This window comes from Phyllostomus hastatus, unplaced genomic scaffold (genome assembly GCF_019186645.2).
Source record: "Phyllostomus hastatus isolate PE091 unplaced genomic scaffold, TTU_PhHast_1.1 phas_scaffold_442, whole genome shotgun sequence".
Taxonomy (NCBI): Eukaryota; Metazoa; Chordata; class Mammalia; order Chiroptera; family Phyllostomidae; genus Phyllostomus; species Phyllostomus hastatus.
Window position 1 is genome coordinate 2007198 of NW_025334030.1, and position 17223 is coordinate 2024420.

General features: G+C 38.0%; 1 protein-coding gene across 9 annotated transcripts in view; it reads right to left on the reverse strand.

Annotated features, from left to right (window-relative positions):
- The window catches only part of RBFOX1 (RNA binding fox-1 homolog 1), a 1503477-nt gene that overhangs the window by 1090158 nt on the left and 396096 nt on the right, over positions 1–17223 (reverse strand). Inside the window, exon 1 of one of the 9 annotated variants that reach the window (XM_045820722.1) lies at positions 13777–13821. The exons of the other annotated variants lie outside the window; for them this stretch is intronic. The gene's annotated coding sequence lies outside the window, so the exon portion shown is untranslated. Of the gene's footprint in view, positions 1–13776; positions 13822–17223 lie in introns of those variants that run through there. 9 annotated transcript variants of the gene reach the window in all.

Below are 17223 nucleotides of genomic sequence, written 5' to 3' on the forward strand. Positions count from 1 at the left end.
AATAAATTGTAATTCTGAATCTTACAGTTTCACCAGTGTATCTGAGTGACTTACTGGAAGTCTTTATTTGTAGAAAAAGTAAAAAATCTAATCTACTGGCCCTCATATCCAAGAGGCACAAGTCAAAGAGCTGTCCTAACCATCCCTACCCACGCTGTAGGGTGGGGGACACTGAGCATGTGCCCTGTACAGTGACAGTTGACTTCAAAGTATCTGTTTGCAGAGACAAGCACCATCTCCACACCACACATCCTTCTACTCCACCCCCCATCCCTCAGGCCTGTATACATTCTATTTCTTTAGTATTGTTTTTGTTTGTTTATTCATAAGGTAAAGCTTGTTCTGGGTACAAGCTGACCATTAGAGACACTGAAAAAAAAGTATATTCTGGAAATTTTCTCTTAATCCTTTCTTGGCCATGTTACTATCTTGACAAAGACAGACAGGTTGCATTATCAAACTTAAACCTGGAGACCATTATGCTAAGTGAAATAAAACAATCAGAAAAAAGACAAATACTATATGATTTCACTCATGTGGAATCTAACAAACAAACTGAACTAACAAGCAAAATAGAGCCAGACTCATAGACAGCAGGATGACACCTATGAGGTGGGGACGTTAGTGGGGAGGGATTGAGCAAAAAGGAAAGAAGGATCACAAGCATGAAGCACAGCGTGGTGACTGCAGGTGCGGAAGAGGTACAAGGGGGTTGAAGGGTAGTGGGAAAAGTACAATAAAAATGAACTTCACAGAAAAATAGAAATCACCTTTAGGTGGAATAATAATTTATTGTCCTGCAAAATGCCACTGCAAGTACCACGGCCTAATGACAGAGGGAACCTAAGTTGTATCCCATAGCTGCAAAAGGAAACAATGGCCCATAAATAGTGTTCAATGTTTCATACTTTCTCCTAAAATTTTATTTGCTTTCTCTTACCTATGTATTTGTTTTTTTATATAAAACATAACACTTTTCCTCTAAAAACTTTGAGCAAAATAGATGGTCCAGGAGAGAAGCTCTATGTACTCTGCAGTTAAGGCTCCCTGTCTCACCAAACTCCTTTTTTAGGGGCTAGAAATACTGCAGTTCAAGAAACCCATCAAATGTAAAGTCACCCTCCCTGGGCAATTATGTATGTCATTGTGTTTAATAGTAATAAATATTATTATTATAATAACATTATGAAAAATAAGTTCTATATTAATGTAACCCAGTTCCTGATGTTGCTGCAATACCTTACATATAATAATCCATTTAATGCATATTAACTGAAAAAGTGCTCAACATCACTAATTACCAGGGAAATTAAAACCACAGGGACATATCATGTCACACCTATTAGATGACTATTATTTTTAAAAAGATTAAGTGTTGGTGAGGGTGTAGAGAAAAGAGCATCCTTGTACACTGACAGTGGAATGTGAAGTGGTGGAGTCATTACAGTAAACAGTTCGGAACTTCCTCAGAAAACTACCATTTGATCCAGCAATCTCACTTTTGAGTGCGTGTCCAAAGGAATGGAAGTCAGGATCTCAGAAAGATGCCTGCACCCCCATGTTCATTGCAGCATTATTCACAGTAGCTGAGATGTGAAAAAAAAAACAAAAACAAAGCACCTGTCAATGAATGAATGGATAAAGAACATGTGGTATATATACACAAAGGAATATTATTCAGCCCCAGAAAAGAAAGAAAAACAAAAGAAAACCCTACCATTTGCAACAGCATGAGTGGACCTATGTTAAGTGGAATAAGCCATGTGCAGTAAAACAAATACTGCATGATCCTACTTTTATGAGGAACCTAAAATCATCAGTTTGTAGAACCAGAGAGTAGAGTCATGGTTACCAGGAGTGGGGAAAATGAGCAGATGTTGGTCAAAGGGCACAAAATTTCAATTCTGCAAGATGAGTAAATTCTGGAGCTCTAATGTGCAACATGGGGCCTAGAGTTAATAATACTGCACTGTATACTTAAAAGTTTTCTAAGAAATTAAATTTTATGTTCAGTGGTCTTACCATATAAGAAAAACTACTTAAAACTAAAACAAAACAGGTCAAAAAGAAACTTTTGGGGGTGATGGATAAGTGTATGGCCTTGATTGTGGGGATGATTTCATAGGCATGTATTTACCCCCAAACCCATCAGGTTGCATACATTAAATGCCATAGCTTTTTGAATGTCAATCATACCTGATAGAGTGGCATAAAAATAAATATATAGAGTAATTAAACCTCATTATATTGTTAAATGTAGTTCATACAAGCAATTAAACAATATAAATGATTAAATCAACTGCACAGAATGAGACAACTGGTTCCCAAATAAGGACCATTCAAGTTTCTGTACCTCTCTGCCTGGAACTCTGTATGAGCAGATTACATTTTTTTCTTCACTTCTGTAATTTCTTTGCTAGATTCTAAGTATTAGTGTCCACATTGAACAACATGCTGTTATTCAAAGTAAGAGAGCCTAGCACAGTTCAAAATTCCTTACTGAGATACTAAAAAGGATGAAACTAGCTAGGTCTTGACCCTCTTTGGGTGCCTGCCAGGCAGCTTCTTTACCCCTTGATTTCCCATCCAACTGTCATGTAATTGGCAACAGGACACAGAGACGGTATGGCCAATCATCCTATACCCAGCAGCCATCAACTTGAATTTAGATGTGTCTAAGTTTGAATTCTGGATCAGAGAAGTTCCAAGAAATTTGGCAAGTTATTTAAATCCTGCTCAACACCTGTTCCTACTCCTTTAAAATGGGTTTATTATCAACCCATTCAGATGGTTCCTGAGGATTATAAAGTTAACTAACACATGTTAAAGCACCTAGCACAGAACTGGGATATAGTAGGCATTTAAAAATATTTGAAAAATAAACCAAAGATGTTAAAATGCACTCAGGAAGATTACAACCACTGATGGCTTAAAACAATTCTATCCAATTGAGGGGGAGGGTTAAGGTAAGGGTGATTGGGAAAGTTTAAAGGACGCATACACACTCATTTGATCACAAATATATATAGTTTTCAAGTCTTTTATGGGTATAACAATGACTCAACTAAAACTTCAGTCTAAATCAGGAATCAAACTTTTCCTATAAAGGGCTAAATAGTAAATATTTTCTGTTTTGTGGGACATATGGTCTCTGTTGCAACTATTCAGCTCTGCCCTTTAAAGCACAAAAATATCCATGGATGATATAAAAACAATGGAGCAGGCCATGTTCCAGTGTGAGTCGTTTAAGAACATACATACTTCTGTAAGTGAGAAGGCTCTGGTCTAGAAGTACATTAATGCCAGGGTGTTACCATTTTACTTTCTATGTAGATTTTAGATGTTAAGCCCTTAGGAACCTAAGCTGAGTCCAGCTGCCCAACTCTTTCAGGACAAAAACAAAAATAAAAGCTACCCACTAAAGAATAGAAAGCTTGACTCTTAAAAGCTCATCTGCAGTGTCAAAAAAAGAATAGTGCCTTTATGTGCACAAGGCAGAGGGAGACTGCCCTTCCTCTTACTATCAAATAAAAAAAAAAACAACAAAACTCATTCCACTGCTTCTTATTTTTCTGAATAACCTACTCCACCTAATTCTGCAAACATATAAAGTGTTAGACAAATACTTTGCCTGGCTAAAAATCTAGTCTCATAAGACCAACAGAATAGAGACTGAAAGTTATAAAAGGTAATTCAGTATGGCAACACTTGCCATGTCCAGGGCTTTAGGATTTGTAGAATGATTCCCACACACTGTCTATTATTTACTGTTCATTATAATCAGGCTATATATGAGAGGTTATGATTAGTATGCCCATTTTACAAAGGAATATGTGGACATTCCAAGCTGGTCAGCACCTTGCCTGGGGGCTAACAGAGCTGATAATCCATGGCTTAAGATCTGACTCCAGGAGGCTAAGCCAGAAGACACTATGCAGTTATACTGTGTGCTGGAACACAGGCTTGGCACTCTGAGCCACCCTGAGAGAGGTCCAGCTCTCTTGGGGCCCCCCAGCTGTAAGGAAGCTACAAATGCACAGAGGCCTCCTGCAAGTACTGCAGGTGGTAATCCTAGAGTTGGCTCCTCCAGTCTGGACATCAGAGCCAGGTGTGACTGGGCCAACACTCCATTCCAGCGCTCCAGGCATTTGCTCACCACCAGGTTGGTATCTCCCCCTTGAGGCCTCACGCATCATGTATTACAGACAAGCTTTCCCTGCCATGCCCTTTCCAAAGTCTTAACCCACAGAATCCGTGAGTATAATAAAATATTTTCTACTTTAAAATATTTTTAAAAAGAAAGAAGAACTGATCTCAGAATCTTTTTCTTAGAGGCTCTGTCCTCCTTCTGCCATATGCTGCCACTTCTTTTTAATGCACAGTTATCGGTCAAATTGGCTTAAACATTGCAGGAAGGAGAAAGGGTGAGATATATACAGTGAAGTGATTAGTGTTGTTGCTGAGTAATTAATATTCTCAATATGATCCGTAATCCATATGGAAGGTGTAATCAAAGCACAAGATAGGGGACCTACCCACTCTGGGGTGAACCTTTCCAAAATACTAACTCAGGGACTGACTTTAGAGCCAAATTTTCATTCAGGAGCTGTTTTCCTTAGGTTAAAAGATTTTACTTTTTGGTATTAAAATGTAAAATTGTACTTCCTTCAAATATCAGGCAAATGCATGAGTAGACAGCAATTTTGTGATCAGCTCAAAACTGATATACATTGAATTGGATATGACTTAGATATTATGAACAATCCTACACTGAACCCCTTCACAAGTATTCTTTTGTGCATCCATGTGGCTATTTTCAAAACTAAAAATATTTGTGTTATAGGGTTAATTAATAAAAGAGGCATTGCTGAATAAAACTGTATCTTTATATATATACAAATATACACACATATATACATCTATACATATATATACATCTTCAAAATTTATACCTACTTATACTACTGCCATCAGTATACAAGGTTTTTGTTACCTCAAGTGTTGCCAAAATTGGCTAGTAGCAATTTTGTTAATCTTTGTCAATTCAAGATGTAAAAACAGTATGCCATTGTGATTTTAATTTGTTTTTCTATGGACACCAACATTTAAATGCAGTCATTAAATCTGGCCCCCACTGGAATGAAAGGGTTGCTCTCACCCAAACAGCTGAAATTTGATCAGAGGCTGGTGACAACCACAGGAGAGCACACATCAATGACTCCATTTAAAGCGTTCAATGAATTTTCAGAAATAATGTGGAAATTTGAGTCATATTAAATCAGGTATAGTGAATATCACTAGTTTGGGATGATCAAGAGGCCACCCCTCTCTGCATATAATTTTTTTTTAGTGGTCCTGTCTCTCTCAGAGAGGATGAGCCATCAGTCTGGATGGGTCTTATAGAATTGATTCTACCGCTAGTTCAAGGTACACATGCGAGCTGGCCTAGCTGCTGAGGAAATCACATCTCTGACAATCGGCATTATTGGAATGATGGGCATGTGACCCAGTGTTTTCCACTGAGGATGTCCAGAGAGCAAGATGAGACCTGGTCCAGTGAGTCATCATCACACCACTTCATAACAGCTGAGGCAACCAAACACGGCAGCAATAGAGCCCAGTGGGAGAGAGAGTCCCTGTCCTAATATGACATCATTTGAGCTTCTGGATTCAGTAAACTTGGAGCAATTCCTGGAGTTTTCAGTTCTGAACGTTAATATAATTTCTTTTTTCTTTGACTAACTTTGGTGAGGTTCTGCCCCTTATACTCATAGGAAACAACTAATGGATCAGATCAAAAAAGCTTCTGATTCCAATTGTTACCTGCCCAACACTTTGAAGTAGGGCATTCTTGTCCTTCCTATGTCATTCCACAGAATTATATCAAGGTTAAAGGAAATTACTGAGCAAAATACTAAGAAATAATAGTAAATCAATAGTTCAATGAATGGTGATGTGTTTGCTTGTGTGTGTATATACAGGGTCTGTCTAGAAAAAGTCCAGTCATTGTTAATATAACAAGAATGGTTTGTGCAACATCAGTGTAACCTGGCAGCAAAAAAGAGTGGATTGGAATGTGTATGTGTGAATAATGACAATTTTACTGTACTAGTCAGTAGGGGCAGTAGATGCCATTAAGTGAGCATATGCACTCTGTGGCCATCACATTCAAAATGAGTGAGTGAGTACAGCAACAAATCCACATCAAATTTTGCATTAAGCTTGAACATTCCTTCATGGAACCTATTCAGATGATTCAGAAGGCTGCAGTCATGGACAACTGGTGATTGGCAGTTTCATCATGATGATGCACCTGCTCATGCATCAATCTGATGCAGAGTTTTTTGGAGAAAACATCAAATCACCCAGTTGACTCAGCATCCCCTACAGCCTAGATCTGATGACCTGTGTGACTTTTCTAAAACTAAAATCACCTTTGAAAGGGAAGATATTTCACACCATCGATGAGATTCAGAAAAATATGATGGGGCAGCTGATGGCAACTGGGAAAACTGCATGAGGTCTCCAGGTGCCTACTTTGAAGGGGACTGAGACATCATTGTCCTATGTACAAAGTTTCTTGTATCTTCTTCAATAAATGCTTCCCTCCCTTCCTACCTACCTTCCTTCCTTCCTTCCTCTCTTCCTTCCTTCCTTCCTCTCTTCCTTCCTTCCTTCCTTCCTTTCTTTCTTTCTTTCTTTCTCTCTCTCTCTCTCTCTTTTCCTTCCTTCCTTCCTTCCTTCCTTCCTTCCTTCCTTCCTTCTTTCCTTCCTTTCTTCCTTCCTTCCTTTCCTTCCTTTCTTTCTTTCTTTCTCCCTCTCTCCTTTTCTTCCTTTCTTCCTTCATTTTTTCCCACTACCATTTAGTCCCCTATACCCTCCTCCCCTCAGCAGTCATTACACTGTTGTCCATGTCTGTGGGTCCATTTTCCTTTTTGCTTGGCCCCTCTATCCCTTAACTTCCCCTCCCCAGTAGTTGTCATCCTGATCTCCATCTATGAGTCTGTCCTCATTTTCCTTGTTAGTTACATTTGTTCATTAGATTCCACAAATGAATGAAATCATGGTATTTGTCTTTCTCTGACTGTCTTATTTTACTTAGCTTAATGTTCTCCACGCCCATCCATACTGTCACAAAGGGTAAAATTTTCTTCTTTTTATGGCTGAGTAGTATTCCATTGTGTAAATGTTCCATAGTTGTTTCATCTACTCATTTAGTGATGGACACTTGGGCTGCTTTTATATCTTGATAATTGTAAATAATGCTGCAATGAACATAGGGGTGCTTATGTTCTTTCAAATTAGTGTTTTTGGCTCCTTTGGATACATTGCCAGCAGTGGGATAGCTAGGTTGAAAGGCAGATTAATTTTTAATTTTTTGAGACATCCCCATACTGCTTTCCACAGTGGCTGCACCAATCTATGTTGTTACATGGCTAGATCCCTTCTGGACAGACCTTATATATATAAAATACACACACATATATATATACATATATGTATATACATACAGATATATACACAAAATAGAGACTTAAAAGGTATAAAATCATCTCTGGAACTTTTAATTTAAAATGTATTTAGAAAGGAAACAGAAGGAAAGTTACCATATTTTTCAGACCATAAGATGCACCTACATTTTAGAGGAGGAAAATAGAAAAAAAATCTGAAGCAGAAAATGTGATAAAATATTTAATAACATAAATAACATAATATTTCACCAAAGTAAATGTAAACAGAACTCAACAGCAGCATTAACAACCATTATTTCTCACAAATTTGGGGGGGGGAGTGCATCTTATAGTACAAAAAATACAGTAGTAGGTATTATAACATTTCTACTCAATTTTCATTTGCTCTCTGCCTCTAGGAAAATGCATCGTGTGAAACATTAAATGTACAAGCCTCTTGGCATTAATCCAGTCAGAGCTTGCCCCACTGAAAGTTAACATGGCCTGTTTAACAAAGTATAATTAAAAGCACCAAACAACTAAAATATCCATATAATTACCACAAAGCTGATATAATTGCATACATCCTTTTATCGGATGATATTACTGTCCCTACATAAGCACAAAGATAGCTTAAACAGAACAGTCCTCCCAGCCTTTTGATTCACCTAGAATTATCCAATTAATCTGCAGATTGCCAGGGGAAAAATAATCTTTTATTAAATATCTTTGTCAAAACAGAATCTAGTTATTAAATTCCTATATGGACACAGTCATTCCTTACTTTCAGGAGAAAGAAAACAATTGAAATTCCAAATTATAATAAAACATTTTTGTGCCATCTATCCAGGTCAATATTATGGATGAATTATTCGTTGAAATATATTTATTTTGTTTTTAGAGCAGTTTTAGCTTCACAGGATAATTGATTGTAAGATACAAAGATTTCCCATTATCCCCTGCCCCAACACAGGCATAGCCTTCCCCATTATCAACATCTCTACTACAGTGGCACATTTGTAATCACTGATGAACCTACATAGACAAATAATTATCACACAAAGTTCCTAATTTACCTTAGGGTTAACTCTTAGATTTGTACATTCTATGGGTTTGGACAAATGTGTAATGACATGTGCCCATCATTGTAGTGTTGGGCTGGCTAAAAAGTCTGTTTAATTTTTTTCCATAAAATAGAAGGCACATTTTTCATTTTCGCCAATAACTTTATTTATTTGGATATTTTGAGTATGTTGGCTACTTATTGCATGGTGTAACGCTGATGGTTCTCAATTAATGTCTCAATTTGATCACTATCAACTTCAATGGGTCTACCCGACCATGGAGCATTGTCCAGTGAGAAATCTCTAGCATGGAACTTCGCAAACTGCTTTTGACACATTGAGTCACAACACCTTCTCCATACACTGCACAAACCTTTTTTTAATTTTTGCATTTCAGGTTTTTTTACCTTTCTTGAAAAAATAAAGCACAATATGCCAAAAATGTTGCATATTTTCTTCCATCATCAATATTAAAAGGGCTATACAAAATTCACCAATTTTGATAAGCTTTTTTAAATGCACACTATTATGACAGCTGTCACAGTACAATCTAACAAAATTGTTTTGAATAAGTTATAGACAACTAAGCACATCTAGAGCTATCCTATGGGAAAAAAACAAATGAAATTTTGGCTACCAATATTATATACAGTAGTTTCGCTGCCCTAAAAATATTCTGTGTTCTGCCTATTCATGCCTCCCTTGCCCTCTGATCCCTGGAAACCACTGAAATTTTTGCTATCTCCATAGTTTTACCTTTTCCAGAATGTCAGAATAGTTGGAATCATAACATGGTGGGCTTTCCAGATTGGCTTCCTTCACTTAATAATTATGCATTTAAGTTTCTTGTATGTCTTTTCATAACTTGATAGCTCATTTCAATTCATGCTAAATAGCATTCAGTTTTCTGGATGAACCAAAGTTTATTGATCCATTTACCTCTTTGTTACTTCCAAGTTTTGGAAGTTGATAACAGAGCTGTTTTAAACATCCATGTGCAGGTTTTTGTGTGGATACAAGTTTTTGACTCCTTTCGGTAAATACCAAGGGGCAGAATTGCTGGATGGCATGGTATGAGTACGTTTAGTTTTGGAAAAAAATGCCAAACTACCTTTCAAAGTGGCTGCATCATTTTGCATTCCCTCCAGCAACATATGAGAGTTCCTGTTGCTCCACATCCTCTCCAGGATTTGCTGTTGTCAGTGTTCCAGATTTCGGTGCATAGTGGTATCTTACGGTTGTATTAACTTCCATTTCCAAATATTTTTCATTTTGCCAAAAATAATTATGGGAACACAACTAAATAAACAGTGGTAACCTATGTTATAGGCTAAATTGTGCCACCCCCATCCCTCAAATTCATGTTGAAGTGCCAGTGCCTAATGCTCAGAATGTGAATGTATTCTAGGATAGGGCCTTTAATTAAAATGAGGTCATATGGATGGGCCCTGATCCAATATGACTTGTTTCCTTGGTTAGGACACAGATGCACATAGAGGGAAGACCATGGGGAGATACAGGGAGGAGACGGCCATCCGCAAGCCAAACAGAGAGAGGCCTCAGAGGAAACCAACCCAGCTGACACCTTGATCTCAGATTTACAGCTTCCAGGGATGTGAGAAAATAAAGTTCTGTTGTTTAAGCTGCCCAATTTGTGGCACTTTGGTATGGTAGCCCCGGCAAATGCAAGCAATCTAAATTATAGATAATTATGCAGTTATTGACAAGAAGGAGCAAGATTTTAAAATAGTGACCTTAAGGATATTCACAACATATCATTTGGATATAAAGATGTATTGTCAATCTTCAAAGATACATGAAGCACTCGATAAAGGGGAAGTCCTGTAAAGAAAAATCTTTCCAGCAAGACTTCAGTTGTATGCCAGTTACACAATTATTTTCATTCTTAGGTGTCTTCTATTTCAAATAACTTATATAATTTTGAACTTGTTATAATGCTTGATATACCTAAATGAATACGTAGGAGATGGAGAGAGGAGATATGAAATTAAAACTCTTTTGAAAAGATGGCATTATAAGCTGAGTGAGTATCCTGAATAAAGTAAAAGTGTTAATTTCTAAATTCCATTTTCAAAAACACTAAATTTCTAGTGGAAATTCAGGAAGGACTGGTATGCCCAGTCTGAGAAGAACTCAGGAAGCTGCCCTAGCCCTCTGATAAACCACTCGGAGAGAAACAGTGATCCACAGAGGACAGTGACTTTGATCCTCCGGGAACCTGGAGGAAACATCTAGAAGCAGATCTTGCAAAGGCAAAATATATCTGACATTTGTCCTATGGATTTGTCCTATCCATTTTGCATTCGACTCCATGATATATCTGTGATGGTATTTACATAAAATAATGTCTATAATTCTTTTATTCCTCACTTCTAGGTCAAATGAGTGCTCTGAGAGATGTGCTTGGTTTCCTCTGTCATTTGAAGAGCCTCAGAGCATGTTGCCACTTGGTCAGGGACAGCTGGGCAAACTCAGGAGATAGCACTGGGCATCAGCTATTTTCTTACTCTGAAATACCAATGGTCCATACTAAATTTTCATGACTGATGATGTTTATCATGATGAAGCAATGAGAGTAATAAATAACATATTTAGCACTTAGTATATGCCTGGTATTAGGCCAGGTGCTTTTCATTCATTTTGTCCCTTAATTTTTCTAATAAGACACAGAATCTGGTACTATGACCATCTATATATTAAAGATGGAGAAACTGAGGTTCAGAGAGATTAAATATCTTTTCCAAGGTCAAACCAATGACAAATAGTACAGCCAGTCTGTGAACACAGTAAGCTCTTCAGATCTCAAACCCTTAACCACTATGCATGTTCTTACTGTGTTGTTGAGTGATATCAACCAAGTTAAAAACTCCATAGTCCAAATAAACTTCCATATCTCAGAGTAATATGGAATTCTGTTGCACAAGGAGGGGCCCCAGATACAGTAACCAGCACAAATCAAGTTGCACAAAACTTGTCGCTCCCTTGCTCAAACTTCCTAGCACTGAATGTCAACAGTTTATATGCTCTTATTTAAAAACATTCCATAAATACCAAGGGATTATTATTGTTTTCAATTTTGAAGACATACACCTGTGTACATATGTGACAAGGTATGTGGCCATATGCCTCATTCCTGAGATGGCATCCTGAACCTCATCTCACTTTGTACCAGAGTCATGTGTAAATTGCATTGCAGGGGAGAATCTTACACGCACTATTTTTTTTAAGATGCTGAATTTACAACTTCATTTGTAACACCTATCTGCACACAACAATTGGCTAATTACGCTCTGGTCATTAAAGCAGATCAAACGATGAAGGACAGCAAATCACTGGGGTCCACATTATCATTCATCCTAGAAGATAGCAGCACCTACTCCTGTGCCTCAAATGAGACAATAATTTCCGGAGTTTCGACTATGCACATAAAATGGGTCCTTAATTGGGAGGCCTTTGAATACCCCCAGCAATTTAATGAGTCCTGGGGCACTATGGGAACTGTGAAAGGAACCAGAGCTCAGGTTATTAAAGTTACAGTGAGCTGTCTGGAAAAGCAGGCAGTAATTCAGTGTATCACTGAATCCACATTTCTCTCCATGGCAAACCAAAACTATGGCAGGGGACTTTAAGAATTTCAAGGTCACCTGAAAATGATGTAAGACTGCAGAGAGATTTCTGGGATCTTGTCTTTTTTTCATTGAGTTCTCCTTGATAATGGCACCGTGACACAAGCTGCATCACATTCTCCTAGAGGCATGGGTTCCTTATTGTTATAATGGCGCTCAGACTTCTTTATGGATTCTTACTCCCCAAGGGAACCTCTCAATGTTGGGATCCAAAAAGATCTTGAGTCTTTTTTCTTCCTCGTCCCAAACTCTACCAATATGACCCATCAATTCCCATGGCTTAAGAATCATTTGTACTCCAAGGGTTCCAAATACAGCACTCACCCCACTTCACTTCTGAGTGTCAGATTCATACACTCAACTGCCTATTAAACATCTCTTTTCATCTAAGTGTCTTCCAATCATCCCAAACTTAATCATCTTCTCCCTTACACCCAATATTTGTTCCTCTTCCTATTTCTTCCATCTCCTTCCATCTCCGTTACCTGCACGCACCTAGAACATTGCAGAATGAAACTTCAGAGTCCAAGTTGCTCGTTCTCACACCTTCACCCACTATTTACAATTAATCACCAAGGTAAATTGACTCTCCCACCTCATACCTCACAGATCCATTCAGTTCTCTTTGCTCCCATAGCCATTATCCTTACCCAAAGCCTCCATATTTCTCACCTGCAACATCCCCCTAACTAATGCTCCTCTCCTGTCTCCTTCCCCTGCAATCCATTCTCCATGCTGCAGGGAGAGTTACTTTTCTAAATGGAAATTTTGATCCACTTCAATGGTTCCCAATTGTCCTTAAAGTAAAAGCTAAAATCCTTAACTTGCCTTAACAGAACCCTAAGTTATCTGTTCCTTACTTATCTCCAGGTTCATTGACTGTGGCCTTTCCCCATCATCATCAATAAACTCAAATAGGTATACACACACACACACACACACACACAGATACATACATACATACTGATCTACTTTCTGTTCTAAGAATACACAATTCCCTTTACCCCAAAGCCTTTGAACATGCCATTTTTCTACCTGTAAAAACTCGTTCTTAATCATATGTATATCTTCCTCCCACTGTCAGCATCTATCAAAATCCCAGCAACAGAGTGGGTGCTAAATAAATTACATAGAAGAAATATAGCAAGATAGCACGATATATAGTTTCATTTCTTCCTTCTTTTCTTCCTTCCCTCCTTTCTTTTCTTTTATTTAACTAGAATTCTTATATATAAAGGTATAAGCCTTGTGCTTAATTCCAGTGGCTAGCTTTAACTTAAGATTGTTAATATATTAGAATAAATGAAATGTTACAATTTTTGTATTACAATGTTATATTTTTTTACCCTCCATCCTCTTCTCTCCTGCCATTATTCTCCTTTCATCCTTTCATTATTTGTTCTAACCATATCTTATGGTTTGCTGAATATGCACCCTCATTGTAAACCATCTCAAACCACTTTTGGAACTAGAGATAGAAGAAAGGCAGCCATAAAATCCACACAGATATGGCCATTACCAGCTGTAGGTCCCCCCATTCATGCTGTCTGAAATGCTGAAAACCATTAACACTTGATTAAAAAGTCATCATACATTTGTGGCAATATGAGTTACCTGTATATATGAGATAAAACTGGGACAGGAAGGCCTTTCAGCAATATTGATCTAGGGAAATAAAAGCAGTGTGTCATTGTTTTATGGTAATAGTTCACAACAGCTTCACGATTATTTAATAATTGCATTCATGGAACTCCTGCCCTCTAAGAGATAGGTCCTGTTTACATTCTGCTTGTCATCCACTGGGAGGCTAAGGGGCTTGCTGAAGGTCAAGGATGAGCATAAACCTTCTCTGTGCAGCTTTTCCTATCACTGCTGAGCAGGAATAATACCTCCCTCCTGTGGGTGGTACCTGTTTCATCTTTTCCCTGCTCCTGTCACAGCTTTCCTGCCATTACACTGTAGGTAGACATTTTAGGTTCCCTGAGGTTCCAATAGACTTTGGAATCTAAAGATAAGAATTTTTTTTCCCTTTAAAAAGTACTTGAGGAGTTTGTGGTATATAAGGAGGTAGAGAGTATAAGAGACAGGAAAGAGAGACAAAGTGAAAGTTGGGGAAAGCAAAGGGAAAGGGAGAGAAAAGAAAGAGAGGGGAGAGGGAAAATCTATGCCTCTCTTCACTCAAGCTCAATCCATTCCTGAACCATACACAAGACACTTTCCGAAGTTCATAGTATTAATGTTTCCAAGGCAGAATAATACAATATTTAGGGGAAAGGTGTGATTTTAAAGAGTATATTATCAGTATTCTTAAACAATACTGATAATTATTTGTTTAAGTTGTTATTGTCTCTCTTTTCTAGTAGACCAGCATTGTCAGAAAGAATTTTCTGCAATAATGGAAATGTTCTATTCATGTGTATTATCCAATGTGCTGGCCTCCAGCCACATGTGACCAGTAAGCACTTAAAATGTGATTTGTCTGGTTGAGGTACTAAAATATTAACTTTAATTCATTTATGTGTAAATTTCAAGAGCCATGTGGGTCTTGTGGATACCATACTGGTGAGTACAGGTGGAGATTATAAGCTTTCAAAATATAGGGCCTTGGTCTACCTTCTGTCCCACTTAGAGTTGGTGTGTCATAAGTGCACACCTATGGAATGAGAGAAACAAGTAAGAATTAAGGGAATGAGAATTTAATTCACTGGGGTGTTTCCCCATAAAGCAATATTGAACATTACTAAATATAATTATCATGGAGATTAGTACCTAACATTTAATGAGCATCTTCTATGTGCAAAACCCTACCCTAAAAGCTTCACAATCACCATCTCATGTTCATTCAGTAACCCTGTGGGGTAGACATAATTATTTTCCTCATCTCATAGATGTGGAAAATAAGACACAGAGAAGTTGATGAGCCAAGATCACACAGATAGTAAGATAAGACAGCAGAATCTACATTCAAGCAATCTACCTCCAGAGGCTAAACTTTTAGCCCCTGTAGCCAAGGGTTGCCTTGAGCATCATTTAATAATCTCTAGGTCCCTGGTGGAGGCTTCCTAGAGGGTCTTCTCTGTCCTCCAATGGCTGTCCCTACAAACTGTGGCACATGGAGGATGGCAGAAAGAGCACTATGAGCCAATGTTGCATCATTATGTGCACATGTTCTGTCTGCAGTGCTGTGGGATGAGAAGCACAGGAGGGAGTGCCTAACTTAGTTGGACTAAGCAGGGCAGGTGGTACCAGAGATCTGAATCTTGAAGGATGATCAGGAAGTGTCTAGTTTAGAGAGACAAGGAATCTTTCCGGTGAAGGTGGTCATATTGGCAAAAAGGAACAGCAGCCTCATGGAAAGTCATACCATGTCCAGATGCTAAAATGTCAAGCATTAAGTTAATCGTCCTTGGCCTAGTAGTTACTCTGTCTTCTATTATCTCCATAATCCCATTAATAATAGTATCTAACTATGAAAAATTCACGTGAAACATGCAATAGAACATAACCAGTACTTCATACATGTGATCCATGTTTATCCTTAATGTTAGTAATCACCCTAATCATTAATTACTTGATTACTTTTGCATCCATAGAAGGTTTTACGTGACATATATACATTAGGCCACTCTGCATGTATTCTTCTGATTCAAATAAAATAAAAATAGGTAGAGTTTTAGGTAAAATTTGCAAGTGTGCAATTTAGTTGACACAGCACTGTGCTAAATTTGAAAAGATGAACTTGAGAAATGAAGGGTGGGAATCGGGATACTCAATGGTGAGTAAATATGCCAAGGGAGGTATCACAGGAGAATGGAAGATATCCAATCTGTTTACCACAGTTCCCACAATCTCTGTTGTCTTAAACTGGACCCATTTTTCTCATTGACATTGTCTGCTTAGATATTTGAGTTTGTGACTCCTGTTGCTTAGGGGATATAAAGAATAAGAGCAGATCAATATTTTGGGGGTTATGTTTATTTCTAGATCTACTTATTACTCATTCCCCTGTTTTCTTGGGTCCAGGAAGGATTAAATTGGCTTATATTGACAAACACAATACAGCAAGATAAAATAGATTTATTTATCTAGTTAATAGATGATAAAAGGAAAGAAATGAAAACAGGGGTAGGAGACATACTAACACCAGGAATTTAAGTTAATACTAACAAACACATACAGCACAAAGCCCTCTTGGTTTACTGTGAGAATGCCGAAAAGTTTGTCCAGATTTTCCTGCCAGTCAACATGGAGGGGAATCTTATAATTAATATACATAATGCCAGGTGCCTATGGTATGAAAATAAACCAGTGATTCAATGTTATCATAATTGTTCTCCAAGGTGTAAGCAAAAGAAAGTTTTGCCATGTGATAAGCATGATAGTCACTGTCACATCTCACCCGATGCCATGGCTGTATGTAATGGAAGCCTCAAACTCTGTGATACAGGCACTCACGGTTCTATTCCTCATATTGTAGGTGAGAAAACTGATGCTTACAGGAATCAAGAGAAATGCGCTAGTTGAGAAATAGAGCTGGGGTGTAGATCCAGGCAGTCTGCCATCATAGCAACCTGAAATGTCATACCCAGGACACATCCTCACAGAGGCACAGAGGGCATTTCTGTTTTTTGCCATATCCATGGATGTGGGCTCCTGGTGTCATCCCAAAATGCAAGCTAATAAAAGCAATTCTAGGAAAGAATTAATGCAATCTAATCCACAAACATACCTCTCTGTGGACCTGGTATCCCAAGTGTTTACTTTTACAGTAGCTGGAGGAATGGAAGGAAAACACATCCTTCTCAAAATCCTCCTTAAATTCTGCTTCTTGTACTCACCTCCTTACAGATTCAGGGGCCAGTGAGCCAAACCACCTTTATTAGCAAGAACCTGATGGGATACTGCATTGTGTGGCTTGTTAAGTGTGGACTGCCACACACACTTTCTTTCCTGTATGCTTGAATTTAAAGAACACAAAATCAGTCTGAAAGAACACTAGAATTCTACATTAGAAATTTAACCCAGTGTTCATGCTAAACACTAGAAGATAGGATGACTTCT